This window comes from Drosophila virilis, chromosome 2, assembly GCF_030788295.1.
Source record: "Drosophila virilis strain 15010-1051.87 chromosome 2, Dvir_AGI_RSII-ME, whole genome shotgun sequence".
Classification (NCBI taxonomy): domain Eukaryota; kingdom Metazoa; phylum Arthropoda; class Insecta; order Diptera; family Drosophilidae; genus Drosophila; species Drosophila virilis.
Window position 1 is genome coordinate 34,844,297 of NC_091544.1, and position 9,533 is coordinate 34,853,829.

The 9,533-nt window shown below is 46.2% G+C and overlaps 1 long non-coding RNA gene across 2 annotated transcripts; it reads right to left on the bottom strand.

Annotated features, from left to right (window-relative positions):
- On the bottom strand, positions 1–2,532 carry LOC116650030 (uncharacterized). 2 transcript variants are annotated; one of them, XR_011416225.1, is made up of 5 exons: positions 2,066–2,530; positions 1,649–2,015; positions 982–1,590; positions 844–922; positions 1–760 (listed from the first exon to the last, which is right to left on the bottom strand). It is a non-coding gene; the product is annotated as an uncharacterized lncRNA (long non-coding RNA). The 2 variants fall into 2 exon arrangements; XR_004303017.2 differs by having other exon boundaries at positions 1,649–2,532.
- Between the last annotated feature and the right edge of the window lie 7,001 nt (positions 2,533–9,533).

The following is a 9,533-nucleotide window of genomic DNA, read 5'->3' on the forward strand; positions in this document are numbered from 1 at the left end:
CCTAAAAAAACAAAAAAAAAAAATAAATAAATAAAATAATATCCTGTACTGCGTCCGGCTTCAGGCCATCAAACTCCTTAAAAGTCGATTAAAAGCGCTGCTATGACTGGCAAAGACTGCTGATCTGCAAGTTGCCAAGTTGCGTGGCGTCTGGGAAACGCCACCAGATGTTCAATACACGACGCTTCCGTGCTGTCCTGCAAATAAGGTTACAAAATTTAATTTTAATTACATGCTCACCAAGAAGACGAAATACTCCATGACGGCCTTCTGGGTGATGTATCCATACTGCAATCCGAGAGACGCCGCTGGATGATCCGATCGTTTACGCTGACGTACTGTACTGCAAACAAAGATGATACGCCCACGACGGTCAAATTGACCAGATATTAAAATTTGAAGAGATCGGCATGAGGGGCCACTCAACTAAGAGGAACCGATATGATGCGTCTCTACGGCGGCTTAAGTCAGCTGACCTGTAATTCCTGGACAAATACATACTTATCAAGAAGACGATACGCCTACGACGGTCTACTGGGCCACGTATTGAATTTGGGCTCTGTAGTGGGCTCCATCCAGCATCCAGTATCGGCTTCGGCCTGTTAATCAGGCCATCCAACGTTGAGGAGCCGACATCATCCGTTTCTGCGACTGCCAAAGTCACTGACCTCCAAATCCTGCAAGAATGGGGTTGCGTGTGAGAGACACTGCCAGCTGTGCCAACCCACGACGTTTCCAAAACCTAATGCTCCACGTCAGCCTACTGGATGATGTGTTCATTTTGGAATGAGCGACCGCTTTGAATCGATTAATACGCTGCTGCGACCGCCAAGACAAACTGACCTGAAATTCCTGGATAAGTTGTGTGGCGTGTGAGAGACGCCACTAGATGTATTCCAAACTACGAGGCTCATGTGTCGTTCTGCAAATTAAAAACATAAAATCAAAAGCTCTGCTTAAAAGTTACAGACACATACTCACCAAGAAGACGATACGCCCACGACGGTCTACTGGGCTAAATTTGGGGTGAGCGACGGATTTGGCATCGCCCACCCAAACGAAATATGCAATAGCTCAGCAGCTCTGAGTGGGCTCTATCCAGCATCCTGTATCATCTCCAGCCTGTTAATCTGGCCATCCAGCTCTGTGGAGTCGACATGATGCGTTGTTGCGACTGTCAAGGTTGGCTGACCTGCAAATTCTGGACGAGTGGTGTGGCGTGGAGAGACGCCGCCAGATGTTCCAATCCACGAGGTATCCAAGACGAGATGCTCCAGGTCGGCCTACTGGATGATGTGTCCATTTTGGAATGAGTCGACTAATACGCTGCTACGACCGGCAAAACGATTAATATGCTGCTACGACCGACTTCCAGATCCTGCAAAGTGGGGTAGCGTGTGAGAGACAATGCCAGATGTGCGAATCAACGACGTTTCCAAGACGAGATGCTCCACTTCGGCCTACTGGATTATGTGTCCATTTTGGAATAAGCGACCGCTTTCAGTCGATTAATGCGATTCCTGGACGGGTTGTGTGGCGTGTGAGAGACGCCACTGGATGTTTTCCAGACTACGAGGCTAATACGTTGTTCTGCAAATTGAAACATAAAGTCAAACACTCTGCTTGCAAGTTACAGATTAACACTCACCAAGAATACGATACGCTCAGACGGTCTACTGAGCCACCTACTGAATCTGGGCACTGTAGTGGGCTCCATCCAGCATCCTGTATGGCCTTTGGCCTGTTAATCAGGCCATCCAACACTGAGAAGCCGACATGATGCGTTTTTGCGACCGCTTGAGCCAGCTGACCTGCAAATGGTATGGCGTTTGAGAGGCGCTGCCAGATGCTCCAATCCACGACGCTTCCACGAGGTGCTCCACGACGGCCTGCCGGATGATGTGCTTAACTTGGAATGAGCGACGGCTTTGAGTCGATAATAGCTCGGCAGCTCTGAGAGGGCTCCATCCAGCATTCCTGTATCGTCTCCGGCCTGTTATCCAGGCTATCCAACTCTGATGAGCCAATAAGTTGCGCTTCTTGCGATCGCCAGAGAAACACTCACCAAGAAGATAATACGCCCAGACGGTCCATGAGCCATGTACTGAATCTGGGGTGAGCGACGGCTTCGGCATCGCCCAACCAAGCGGGGTATACAATGGCCCAACAGCTCTGAGTGGGCTCCATCCAGCATCCTGTTATCGCCTACGTGGCATTCAGGCCATCCAATCCTATGGAGTTGAAATAACGTACAGCTGCGGCCGCCCAATAAAGCGTGCATTCAGGCCGAACGTGATGCGTAGCCTTCGAGAGCCGCCTCAGGAAACGTCGTCATTGATGCCTCTCCTACTAAATTAGGGGGCATAAAAACATAGTTCCCGCGACGGCAATACATGATGGGCAAGCGGTTTGGAAAATGCCCGTGATGCTCCCGAATTCGTAACATTTGCGCCAGACCTGGGAAGCAGAAATGTTCATTGATAGTGAGTTGCCAACCATCGATATAAATAGAAAAAATACCAAAAACGCGTTTAGCCGATAAGTTGCCACACGATAGTTGAGCTGTCAATAAATTTAAATGTTGGCAAATCACAAAATACTGACACGCTGTTAAATGTAATAGGGCTGCAATATGCTTTTGCCAACAAATTTATAACTTCTGTTGCCATTTAAATTTAAAAAAGGTTGCTATGTAATGAGTTCAATTGAAAATAAAGACGCCGTCAGTATCTTGCTGGCGGGCAAGTTGTTAAGACAAAAAAACCAGTGCCGCTCAACTGAATAGGTTTGACTTCTTTTTTAGACTTAGAACATAATATCTTCATAACGAGCACTCGGATTTAAACCAAATAAATTTTGTTAAGTAAAACGATCAATTATTTATAAAATACAAAAGTTTTTTGTTTGGTTTGGTTTTTATATGTTTTTTATAATATTTTCAAAAGCATAACTGAAAATCTACATAATTTTTGGCTCAAGTGAACAGGTTTGACCGACAAAACTATAAAAAAAAATTATTCATAGCAATATTTCATGGCACTTGGTAACTTAAATAATAAAAGACACTATTTCTGCATTATTTAATATTTGGTATGACCACCCTTATTCTTAATTATTTCAAACATTCGAGTTGATATGGAATCGTAATATTTTTCAATTTCACTCAGTGAAATAGTTGACCAGGCTTTTTTTATCGCTTCAACCAGGGTCGCCGAGACCTGAAATTGTCTTCCCCTTCATACACTCTCCTGGATAAAATTCCCCAAATGTTCTCGATAATATTTATGTCTGGGGAGTATGGCGGCCACTCGAGCAAGTTGACATTCTGGCCCTTAATCCACTGTTTTGTAACCCGGGCTGTATGGATGGGGGCTTTGTCTTCTTGGTACGTCCATTGAATAGGTCCAAAAATTTCGGAAAACTGAGGAAAAACCTTTTGTGCTCCAGTCTTGTAGACATTTGCATTCATCTTTGAGGAAACAAACTGCCTCTCGCAAGTTCCATAAAACGATATGGCTCCCCAAACTATTACGCCTCCTGTAGAGGAGTGATGACGACTCAAAAAGCATTCCTCATTGCGCATATCGTGAAATAATAGTTGTAGCCATACGGTCCGGCGAGATTAAACTTTTTGTCTTCGGAGAAGACCACAGCCTTCCACTCCTTGTTCCATGTCATGTGATGCCGCGGAAAGCGAAGTCGTGCTTTCTTCCGTGCAGCATTGAGAGGTTTTTTTTTTATTTTTAATCTCTTTAAGTGTTTAGCACTCCGAAGACCTCGTTTTACCGTGGCCAAACTAGCATTTACACCGCATTCATCCCTGATTTTACTGGCAGAGAGATGGGAATTCGAAGCACTTCGAAGGATTAGTAGCCTCTCTGATGCCGTTGTAGCATAATTTTTTCCTCCTTTCATTTTTAGGAACAAAGAGAGAAGAATAAATATAAGAAATCAGTATCTTGCTGGAGGGCAAGTTGTTAAGACAAAAAACAAAAAAAATAAATAATAAAAAAAAAAAAGTGGTTAAGATTAAAAAAACAAAAAAGTTAATGCCGCGCTCGGATGAGGAATGCGATTCCTCCGACGCCTCCTTAATCTCGGTTGGCTACAACCTCGGTGATATAGCGAATTACACCATGCCCAGTGCCAGTGAATCTGACAACTCACAACTTGACAAATTAAGGACGGCACCCTTGACTGTGCCAGACGCGACTGCTCACGGTGCTACCCGACGACTCTCCAAGGACTCACTTGCTCCAGCCAATCTAAGTCAGTTTGCTGCCCCACCGGCGGCAGCTCCGACTAGTTCAAGCGGTTAGTACATAGTCCCAGTCCGACTCGGACATGTCCACTAAGTCCATCCGCGATCCGATTTCTCATGGACGAGAACATGTTCGATCCCGAGGATGACGCCGTCCTTGCCGAGATTGATGCTCCGCCGAGCCCACTGCAAACGACAGTAATTGAAAACCCCATTTGCCCAAAAATCTTTGAAAAAGATCAAGCAAAGAAAGTGCCACCAAAACGCGCATTAGACGCCACTAACACCACAAAAAAAAGGCGCCAATACATATAAAATCATAAAAAAAGCGAAAATCACTAACATAATCAAACGTAAAAGCAACGGCCCTTTTCCCGCCAAAAGAGAAGTAAGAGACACAAGAAGAACGCCAAGTGCCAACGAAATCGGCACAGGCATACTACAATAGTGTGCAGAACAAATACACACACAGGGCAAAGGAACTGCTTTACCGACAAGTGCCAACAATTTCGGCACACACATAACGCAGCAAGAACTAAACGCTGCTTTGCAGTCCTCCTTTACCAATACACTCATAAATTCTAACATAATTGGCACTCAGCAACACCTACTACAGCAACAGCCAATACAGCATCAACAACAAGTTAAACCTTGGAAGCTATTTCTCCAGCAATGGAAAAACAACTCTATCCCTGTGGCAGCAGCAACAGCTACAACAACCAGAAGAAATTTGATGCCATCATTAACAAAATCGCCACTAACACAGACGCTAACGACAACAATAGAAACTACCAGCAATGACAAAGCAACACTGCTACAAAACTGGCTCTCAGGTGTGCCACCACTGCTGCCCAGCGAACTACCAAAGCCTCAACTAGCAACGATAAATACCTCCGCCACAACGTGGCGATCACCTCTGAAGAGAAGATGTGTGGATATGGACGAGTCTGACTATGATCCCGCTCTCCAAATACTACCGTTAACGACGCCCATCTTTAAGAGTGGTTTCGCTATCAAGCTTCACCAAGAGGCACGCCGCCAACAAATGCTCTAAAGTGAGGCAGAGCAACACGGACATCAGACAGCACAAAGAGGGCAGCAGCCACAGAAATGCCAGCAACTGCAACCGCGACAACAACAACAATCGCAACAACATCAGGAAGAGAGTCTGAAGCAGGAATCGAAAGAGAAACTACTCCAGCCAATCCAGCAACAGGCAACACAAGGCAAGAAAGTGCCTGTGCTCTTCTTGCCAATGGTGCCCGCAATTATCTGGATAAACTGAAAAGCAATCCAGGTGTGCGAAAATTCTGGACAAAGGCAACCTCTAGCACTGGACTAAGTGTTCAATGTGAAGATCTGGCCACGCATAAAGCAATTCTATCCGCCCTGGCTGAAGAAGGCACTCATCTGCATACGCACCAACTGCGCAGCGAAAAGGAATATCGCATAATCTTACGGCATATCCACCACTCTACAACCTGTGAATGGTTAGCGGCCAATCTAGAACAAATGGGCTTTGTCACTCGTTTCATCCGAGTCATAAAACCCCGGTTCACAGGCAGGCCGCTAAATTTGTTTGAAACCGAACTGCAGACCAAAGCGGATGGGAGCCATAAAGGCATCCTCAACCTGAAAGAGCTGGGCAGCCAATCCATCACGGTCGAGCGGCAAGCAAAACCTCGAGATCCAGTGCAGTGCCATCGGTGCCTTTGGTCTTTGGTCACACGAAAAAATATTGCAGGCGGCCCTTCGTCTGCATGAAATGCACATGCGAGCACATGTCAACTGCATGTACCAAGCCCAGAAAGGTGGAGCCTAAGTGCGCAACGTACGTAACCCGGCCGAAAGTCATTTGGCCTCCTTCCAGCGGCAACTACGTTTGCAACAGCATCAAAAACAACATCCAAATCTTTCCACGGGGAAACAGCAGCAATCAGCAACAAATAATGTCAGTACACCGAAACCAGCCGAAAGATCCAGCAATATGTCCTATAGCCGGGCTGTACGAGATGGCGGCAATGCCACTGTCCGTGAACGAAACCCAGCCTAAAAGCATTTGAGAGCTCTCCAGCAGCCACTACACAGACGGCAGAAGCAACAACAACAACATCATCTGTTCAATTTCAGGAAGCAAGCAACATCAACAAATAGAAGAGAGCTACTCCAGCCAGTGGTGCCTAGTTGACGCACAGCCGTGTCGACGCTGCCTCCTTGCGTAATCCTTTCGGAAGTCAACTGGTAACTCCCCAACGGCATAGATGGGACGAACAACAGCAGCTGGTAGGGCAACAATCAGCAATGTTCAAAAGCAATATAATCCAGACCTTGGAACAAAACATGGCAATGTTCACTCGCATGAAACGAGGAATAGATACTTTATTAAATGTCCTTTTGCAATTGCCACTCATAATAAAAACAATAACACAAATACCAATAATCATGTGTTGTAAAACACAGCTCAACAACAATCAGACAGCAAAACAGTTCAAATGGACTGCTCTATGGAAGCTGCCATCGCCAATGAATCCATCAATTATGTATAGTCATCCACACGGTAGTACCGCCGCTCAAACGACTTTAGCCACTACTACTTCCGCTGAAAATGTCCGCAGTCCGGCGCCAATCAGTACAGTAAATTCACATCTGACCATCCACAATTGCAGCCAAAATAGCAATCCATTTAAAATTGCTTTCTAGAATGCATGTGGCATAGGCAACAAAATGACGGAACTCGAGATGTACATGCGACGCGAGTCCATACAAATCATGATGGTCATCGAAACTCTGGTCACGACACTAACATACAAAGCGTATCAGGCTACCACACGTACAGTGTAACCCATCCACGCATGCATTGTAGAGGGGGGGTCGCTATCTTTGTGCGTAACGATATCAGGCACGCTGCCCTCCAGCCAATTAACGCGAACTTTCTCCAGAGAATGCCTATTGCCCTGTTGCTTGAAAATGAGAATAAAAGGGAAATAATTATAATTGCCCCAATCTATTGCCCACCAGTGTTCAAATGGTCCGTCGAACACTTCACAAAACTATTCAAACATTTTGACAACTTCATCGATCCGGCTCCATCTAACTTTATTTTCTGCGGCGATTGGAACGCCCAGCACTCATGGTGGGGCAATCCGCGAGCCTGTCACAGAGGCAAAGCGCTCTTCGTAGCAATTCACACACATTGTCGTTATAATGTCCTGGCCACCGGTGGAGCTACGCATTACCCGTACGATAGAAGGAAAATTCCTTCTGCAATTGACTTTGCAGTCCACGGTGGCTTAGATAGCAATCGGCTTCGAATCCACTCCTCAACAGACTTGGACGAAGACCACCTGCCTTAAAGAGTTGATCTGATTACTAACAGAAACCAAAATTTTACAACTCAATCTGATAATCGCAGACTGCTACCTTCTGGGGCCAATACGCATCGATTTCAGGATGTTCTTGACCAGCAAATCCACCTAAACACCGAGATCCGCAGTGGCACGGACATCGACATTGCAGTGGATATCCTCGTACGCAACATCCAAATAGCTGCAAATGCCGCAGCACACAGGCATCATGGAAACCAACCTAATCACCGGGGCCACCATAGGCACGAACTTGAACTGGACGAGTCGACCAGAAGACTACTATGGGACAAACAGAGATGCAAACAGATCTTAATGGCGACACGAACTCCAGAGGCAAGACAGCAACACAGGGCTGCACAGCTGAAAAACAAGAACATTAATAAAATACTTGTGGACATTGACACTCATGATCGATATGCAATGCAAAAGCTATGGCGACTTACCAACAAAATAAAAAAAACAGTCACTGCCAAACTGGCCAATAAAACTGCCACAGGCTAATGCTGGCAACGGAGTCGCGAGGAATGCGTCAAATTCAAACGCAATGTGGAAAAAAACAACTGCCAAAAAAGCGAAGGCCTTCGGCGCTCACCTTGAAGAACGTTTCAGCCCACTTCTCAACTTCTCAAACTCGGATGAGGAGCGTGCGGAAATTCGCGCCTGGGAAAAACACAGCTGAAGCAACATCAACAAGGCAATGCCCAGCCATCAGTTCGGCTTCAGGCGAGAGCACGGCACTGAGCAGCAACTGGCCAGCGTTATGCAATTTATATTACGCGCATACGAAGAGCGGCAGTTTTGCTCAGCGGTCTATATAGACATCTCAGAAGCCTTTGACCACGTGTGGCATAACGGCCTACTGAATAAACTGATAAAATTGTTACCATCAAACCTTTATACGATACTCGAAAACTACCTAAATGAGCGCACTATTGTGGTAAACTGCAATGACGGTGTCAAATCCAGAACAGGTCGAATTGCTGCCGGCGTTCCCCAGGGCAGTGTACTTTGTTGCATTTGAAGTTATCGGCAGCACCGAGGGTGTGCTTAGTTGGTTGCGTGCGATATTATCGGCCACGCCGATACTTTTTTTATATGGTCAGAGTATGCGGGGTGAAGCTGGGCCCACGGTGGAGCCCAAATTTTTGAAGGGTGGCAACGCCAGACTTGCGATCCACGGCGCCAAGAGCGACGATTGCTATTGGCCGCCCGGTTCACTCTTAAAGAGTCATTTATCATTTGGGCCATTGACCCAAGAAAATGCAGTTGTGCAGATGGGCAGCAACGGTGCCGCCTCGCCAATGTATGCGTGTTCCAAAATTCGGCACCGATGATGTTGCTGCCCAAATGGAGAGGGATTTCGATTTGATCAACGGTTAACAGCGGGCGTGCCAGCTCGAAGTGAGCATGAAATTTGTATATTGCATATCGGCTCAAAAGATTCGAATTTATTTTCATCTGGCAAGTTAAGCCAGCGCGTAATAACAAATAACTTAACAGACAAATGAAAATTTTGGTTTTGTTTTTTCTGCAATCTAATAGGTATCTGTAAATTAAACCGCTCAAGTCCCAAAATATATATAAAAAATATATATATAAAAAATAAAACTTGAAACTTAAGTGCGACGAGAGACGAACCATTAAAAAAATAAAAATTAACGGCTCCGGCCACAAAGGGACCAGTCTCGCAGCAGAGAGGCCCACGAAACATACCAAAGGCCAGTATTCGGCTCAGCGGCGCACACCAGCCATATGCGCGACGCCGCCAGCCAAGCGTCGGCGCAACCCTTAAGGCGACGAGACGAGCCACCAACGACCGGGGGCCAACAACGAAGAAGCGGCCACAGGCGGCACCACACCCACATCCCCCGAGTGAGTCCGTTTCCTTTTTGCCCATCCTCGTTCGG